Below are 7,547 nucleotides of genomic sequence, written 5' to 3' on the forward strand. Positions count from 1 at the left end.
ATTTGAGAGAATCCTTAGGGATGAGAAGATTTTAGGATTTTGTTGACGAATCTATGGATATAAACCAGGAATTGGTTTTAGAATCCCTTTGTATAAATGTAAGCCTAAAAGACAAAAACAGAGGTTAGAAATAGAGAGGTTAGATAGAGAGAGAGAGAGTTATATATTTATCTAGTGTTTGTAAGCCTACGAGCAGGTGATGAAACAGAGGCCATTAATTAGAAGATCAGGCCGAAGAGAAACAGAGGGTCTCATTATGTATCAGTTGTTCATATTTATAAATACACAGGTTTAATTTCAACCTATATTAGTGTGTATCTCGATGTATTGACTCATAAATTGAGTATATCAGAGAATTGCGTAATATATATATTAATGTAGGTGAAATTCATTTAACGCAAAGAGTAGAGTGAGACAGAAGAGCGTACTAGATCTGTGAATCCATTTGAAGGATCAAAGTAGAGCTTTAAAGGGACAATGATTGAAGAAAGACGCAGAAATCAAGTTCGGGTGTAAAAGGAGCAGTGGAGGAGTGAAAGGGCAAAATCTTTGAAGCAACCCAAGAACCACAGCAACACTGAAAAACAATGTAAATCTATGTAAAAAAGTAAGATTAGAGAAGTAAAGTGTCAATTCATAGGAGCCGTTAGATCTTATAGATCAACGGCCAGGATTAAATCGCAAGAGTGGAATATCAGGATCGCATCGCAATCTTTCAAAGGGAGTAATCAACTGCGACATGCAATATGTAACTGGATCTAAAAGCCTTATTGAATATGACCTAGAACCCATCGGGTCTGTAATTCATGTCAGATTGGAACATTTAAGAGGAAGAGGTCAGGTTCGAAGGATTAAGCGATAGCTGATAGCTGATAGCGATAAGTGCTAATCGAAGATCAGGCAGATCGGTGATCGGAGGAGGAGTAGCGTAGCAAAAAAGCTTTGGAGTTGATAGAACCAACGATATTTATATATGTGGGTCTACAATATTTGAAGTCTAGTTATGTGGTTCGGAGCAGAATTACAATGTAATTCCTTTGTATTCTGTTAAAAGTGTTGTACAAGTCTTTTAAGGCTTAAGCATTATTTAAATGCTCCCGATACTCACATATCAGAGTTAGAGGGGCGATAAGAGTATATATGTAATGTGACCGCGGAGAACCCAATATTGCAATAGCGATAAGGGTAATCTTGGTAAATGTTCAGAGACTGAATATTGGCAGAAAAAGGTATGTTTTACGTGTATTTCTATTATAAATGGCTTATAATGGAAATACTTGCCGATAAATGGAATTGTTAGTTAAGTCCAATTACAACCCAAAGTTAAAAGGGGGTTTTGTATATATATATGGCCATAGGAATTAACAAAGATATATGAGGGGTGATCGAGTCCCGATGGAAAGGATATGAAAGGTTTAGACTTTGAATTAGTCTATTAAAATGTTTCCATATGAATTCTAATGAAAGGGGCCTTAAACCGTAAATATTGATGATTTGACTAGCTAATGGGTAAAATTCCAGGGAGAAGAAATGGTTCATGCATAGGTTTATGCATACTGTGGGTAATGCAGGGGTAACCCTGCATCAAACTAGACTCACAACTTGTAGTGCTACAATTAAATAATGTTTATTCGATTATAAGTCCAACTATGTTTCGCACGTTCATGAGGGTTCACCTTCTGGAAAGATATTTTTATTTCATCTAGTATCAACACATTTCTACAAATCTAAATAGATTGACATATGCACTTGCTAATCATGTGTTATATACACATTTGCGACACATGTAATTAATTCAATACACATCACATTGCATTGAAACGAAATAATAGAATAAGAAGAAATATTGAAGATAGTTATATATATATATATATATATATATATATATATATATATATATATATATATATATATATATATATATATATATATATATATGTATGTATGTATGTATGTATGTATGTATGTATGTATGTATGTATGTATGTATGTATGTATATAAAAATTTTGGTTTTACAAAAATTTTACACAAGACACATGTGGCCACACGACCTGAAATATACATGTAGTCAAAATATGGCTATGATCCGAGTTGACTCAACTTCCATATTTAACCAAAAAAATTTGCTTTTGTGATGTAGTTACAATTGCATTTTATAAGAGCATAAATGAACATATATGCATGCTTAAACAAATGGAAACATAATGGTGATTAGCAAATCATAAATAAGAGACATTGATAACAGGCTTTGTCTAGTATGGACTATGTCTTCGGGCCCGAGGTCAAGATGGTGTTGGCTGCTTCATTCAGTGCTGGAAATGCCAAAGATGTACATGGACAATGTTTTTTTTCATACAAGGACATGTGCGCTTTACATGAGTGGTCAAGTATCTTCATGAGACATTCTACTAGAGGAACTATCACTCAGAACAGACCTCCTATCAGTGTCACATAAACTTATACATGGTGACAATGAGTATCCCACCATCATGGCATCAAAGGGATCACTAACAAAAAATCCATGGTGACAATGAGTATCCTGCCATCAGGGCATCAAAGTGATCTCTAACAAAACATCCATGGTGATAATGAGTATGCCACCATCATGGCAACAAAGGGATCTCAATCAAAACATACATAACAATCCATGATGCATACATCTCACATGAAATAGACACAAAGATTTTGCATCATACATCAAGTAGAAATTGAAACAACATAATACACCTGACAACAAATGATCAAAGAAGTACATGAAAACAACACTTCATATACCTCAACTCTAATGTTGGCTGAAGAACAAAATACTTAGTTTTTGAATCTAAATGTACCATCAAAATTGTGGCATCAAATGGCATAGAATCAGTTGTCCACACTCTGAAATCTAACACCATCACTCCAATATGGAAAATGGCTAGAAAAGGAAAGTCTCAGCTTAAAAAACTAACTGCACCACTGAATTTGTGTCATCGACAGGTGTGAAATCAACTATCCATTTTTTGAATCCTAACACTGAAAAAATATGGGCTTGTAGGAATATTTTAGATTCCCTTGTGATTCTCCAAAGATTCCCTCCTATGGATTGACTAGAGATCTGCACCTCAAATCAAAAAACTGATCTAGCCATTGAGAACTTTGTGAAATTCTGAGAAGAATGAGTATAAATTTGGTTGCATTCTGGATCTAGGAAATTTCAGCCTCCAAGGACTCTGGAAGATTCCCTCAAGATTCTTGAAGATTCTCCTCTACTGGGAATCTGCAAATCAGCTGCCCAAATGGTGAATCTGACCTCACCATTGTGTTCCCTATGAAAATTTGAGAAAAATGACTGTAAACTTGATTACATTCTAACAAAATGAATGTTTACCTCCTAGGGAATCTTAAAGATTCCTCAAAGAATCTGCATGAGAATATTCCCTATAATCTTTTGGGAACCCGCCTCAATTTCTATGCCTAGGGCGGACCCCTCTACATTGTCACACCTTCGTTCCATTCCGTTCCTCCGTTCGGCACCTCCGCTATCCCTCGTGCAAATGAGTGAGGAATGGTTATAACTGTTTTTTAGTAGAGATATCAACGAAAAGGTCATTGGGTTAGCAGTAAAATTTGATGATAACAAGCATAGGGTCGGGGGGTCAAATCCTTCCCATGACAAACCTAGTGTGTTTTTGTTTAATTATAAAATTGGTGCCGAGTTTTTGGTAATCGTTGTTATATATGGTACATGGTATTGCATGGTGGTTTGGGTTGTAACCATTGTGCTGGTATGAGGGCATCTAGGAGGCAGGCTGGCCACACCAACTAGGTCTAGGCCACGCCACCCTTGGAGCTCATGTGACAAGTTTCATTTGGTGGTTGGGTTTGGTTCTAGTCCACTGGAGGTGGCCTGCACAACCCATAAGAATTTTTTATATTAATGAAGTTTGGCTATGGTCGTTGGAGGGTCCGACGGGGTCATGGCCGCCAACCGTTTTTTAATGTTTTTAATACATGTGGGTATGGTGGATGGAGGTCCAAAAGGGTCATGGCCACCGGCCTATTAAAATTTGTTTTTTTTTAACATATAATTTTGGGTCCAATGGAGGTGGCAGAGGTCATGGCCCGCCATGTATTTTAATATATTTTTTTTGGATTTTTGTTAATAATAGGTCCTTTTTCTATTTTGTCTAATATAAGGGATATTAGACAAATTAAAGAGGTAGAAATTTCACCCACTCTCAGAAGCTATGTTCCCATGCTAGTTGATGGTGAATTTATAGGACACTTAAACCTAGCCCACTGCCTAACCTTGACCGCAACTTTGACTGGCTCTATCTGCTTCATACAAGCTCAAATTTGAGTGTCGTTTGCACCATTGGAATTAGGGTGATGAGCACTTCAATCTGGTGCTAGTTTGGGAGTAGCCTGACCAATTTTAATTTTGGCCCTTTCTGAGTCGTCTTACACTTTTGCATGTGTCTGGAGCGACCCGGATCAATCCTCCCCACTGAGGAGCTTTTGTTCCTCCAAAAGCATAAAATTTTTTTTTCCATTTCTTTTCACCTTCCCTGCACTTACAAGTGTAAGATAAGTCGCCCTTCCTTCTCCTTCAGCTCTGTCCTTTGGAGCCGTAAGCGATGAGCCGACGCCTGCACCCTCTGCAAACCTGTAGTACAATTATGCAAATTACATGCTTAATTTACATGACCAACTAATGACCCAAGAATCCGACACTTGCCACGAGTCTATAACACATACACGACGGTCAAGTTTACATCAAAATGGAAACAATCCCCGAAATATCAAAAAAAGGCCAAAATACCATTGTTGCTTTAACAAGTGATGGAAAACACATCATCACTACAACACATGATTTACAAAAATAAGGCCAACCATTATTGCTGCTTTAACAAGTGATGGAAACACATCTTCACTTTCATAATTTAGCATTAAACACAAAATAAGACCAAACATCATTATTGTTTAACAAGTAATGGAAAACACATCATCACTTTTACATTTTAAAATGCAAAAAATGATTTACAAAAACATGACCATGACAACCTAACATATTTAGAAACCATTTTTCACCTATGAATGGGTCATTCCCCTGTGGTGGTTTTTCTTGTCGAATAACTGTTTCACCTGGTTCATGCACAGATGCTTGGTCTTTATGACGCTGATCTAGATGGAGCCTCCAACATGCAGCCCTTTGATGACCACTTATGTTGCAATGACTACAATAAGTCTTCTTCCTCCATATATGCTTTACCTTCTTCTTTGCCTACTATTGAGAGGGCATTTCACGCCTCATCCTTTTTCATGTTGTCATTCTCTTCCAGCACTCAACAAATGTATGGTTATGTAAACCACAAAAAGTACATTTTTTTTGATGCCATGTTTTACGTTCATCATTAACAACATGATTGTAATCGAAATGAACATTCGAATATCGAGACTTGTTATAACTTTCCTTGTTTTCTCTAGTGTAATTATGGCAATGAGAGCTTGCCTTAGCTCCTTTCCTGCAATGGTCACTGCCATGGGATGATGGTGATGTGTTCCCATCATTCTCTTTCCTTGAAAGTTTCAACAATGTCTCGAAACCATCTGACACCATTGAGCATTCTCCTTTGGTGTATCCCAAGCCTGCAAATCAAAGACTTTGCATGACCTCCAATGGTTGATTTATGCCTTAGCTATTAACACCAAGTTCTTCTTCCTCATTGTACCTCATCTTGGTAAGGAGCCTCATGTTTGTCCCTGTAATTGGTATCTCCACATTTGCAATAGAAATTATACTATATGAAGATGAAACTGAAGGGAAATCAACATCTTTTACCTCCATTATCGATTTGGAAAGAATTGATAAGGGTTTTTCATCATCTATTGTTGGTGGCTCAATGGTTGTCTTGGCGCGTTCCCCAACTTCCTTCATGACATACCCAAGTCCTCCTTGATGAGCTAATTCCTCTACTTTGATGGGGTTGCACAATACTTTGGCCATTAATGCCCAAGCCTTTTCCTTCATACCCCATTTTCCTCAATAGTTTGGAGCCAATTCCTGTGGTATAATTTTTAGAAACAACAAAATCTTCATCAGTAAACATACATGAAGACAGAGAATTACGTTTTACCTCACATGGGTAATGCTATAGCTTTTCCAGGGCCTCATCCTTAGCTTGTAGCTATTGTAGCAACATTTGCTTCTCATCTTTCTCTTCCTATAGAATCATCTTCAATTCAGCATTATCTTCTTAAAGACTCTAGTTGTTGTGCTTTAGTTCTTCCAGGGCCTGTTCCGTGGCTTGCAATTGAAGTTGCAATCATTGCTTTTCCTTTGTCTCCTCCTGTAGATATTCATACATTATGTCCATATTTTTGGACAGTCTGAGCATGGTCTCGTAAATTTCTTTTGTCATCCTCCATTGATGCACATTCCATTGTTCATGCTTGCAATTCACATCCATGTAAAGACTGCTATGATACCAAACTTCATTCGAGTTAACTCAACTTTTGGATTTAAGCAAGATATTTTGCTTCCGTGATGTATTTAGAATTGCATTTTATAAGATCATAAATGAACATATGTGCATGCTTAAACAAATTGAAACATAATGGTGATCAGCAAATCATAAACAAGTCTAGACATTGATAACAAAGTTCGTCTAGTGTGGACTACGTCTCCGGGCCCGATGTCAAGATGGTGTTGGCCACTTCATTTAGTGCTAAAAATGGTGCAGATGCACATGGACTATGTTTTTTTCATACAAGGACATGTGCCCTCTACATGAGTGGAAAATTATCTCCATGAGACGTTTTGCTACAAGAACTATCACTCACAACAAACCTCCTATCAGCCTAACATAAACTTATAAATAGTGATAATGAGTATCTCGCCATAATGGTATCAAAGGGATCTCAACCAAAACACCCATGGTGACAATGAGTATCCCGCCATCAAGAAACAAAGGGATCTCAATCAAAACATACATAAAAATCCATGGTGAATACATCTCACATGAAATAGACATAGAGATTCTACATCATACATCAAGCAAGAATTGAAACAATATAATAGAACTCACAACAAATGATCAAAGAAGTACATGAAAACCACACTTCATATACCTCAAATTTGATGTTGGCTAAAGAACATAATACTCATTTGCTGAATCTGAATGCACCATCGAAATCGTGGCGTCAAATGGCATAGAATCAACTATCGACACTCTAAAATCTCACACCATCACTCCAATTTAAAAAATGGTCGAAAAATAAAAGGCTTAGATACAAAAACTGACTACACCACTGAATTTGTATTGTCAATAGGTGTAAAATCAACTATCCATTTTCTAAATTATGACACTGAAAAAATCTGGGCTTGTAGGAATCTTTTACATTACCCCATGATTCCCTCCTCTAGGTTGACTAGAGATGCAACTCAAATCAGAAAACTGATCTAGCCATTGAGATCCTTGCGAAATTTTGAGAAGAATGAGTATAAAGTTGGTTGCATTATGGATGTGGGAAATTTTAGCCTCCAAGGAATGTAGAAGATTCCCTC

This window comes from Pinus tabuliformis, chromosome Q, assembly GCF_031772625.1.
Source record: "Pinus tabuliformis cultivar Carrire ecotype Pingquan chromosome Q, CPIR1, whole genome shotgun sequence".
NCBI classification, from domain to species: domain Eukaryota; kingdom Viridiplantae; phylum Streptophyta; class Pinopsida; order Pinales; family Pinaceae; genus Pinus; species Pinus tabuliformis.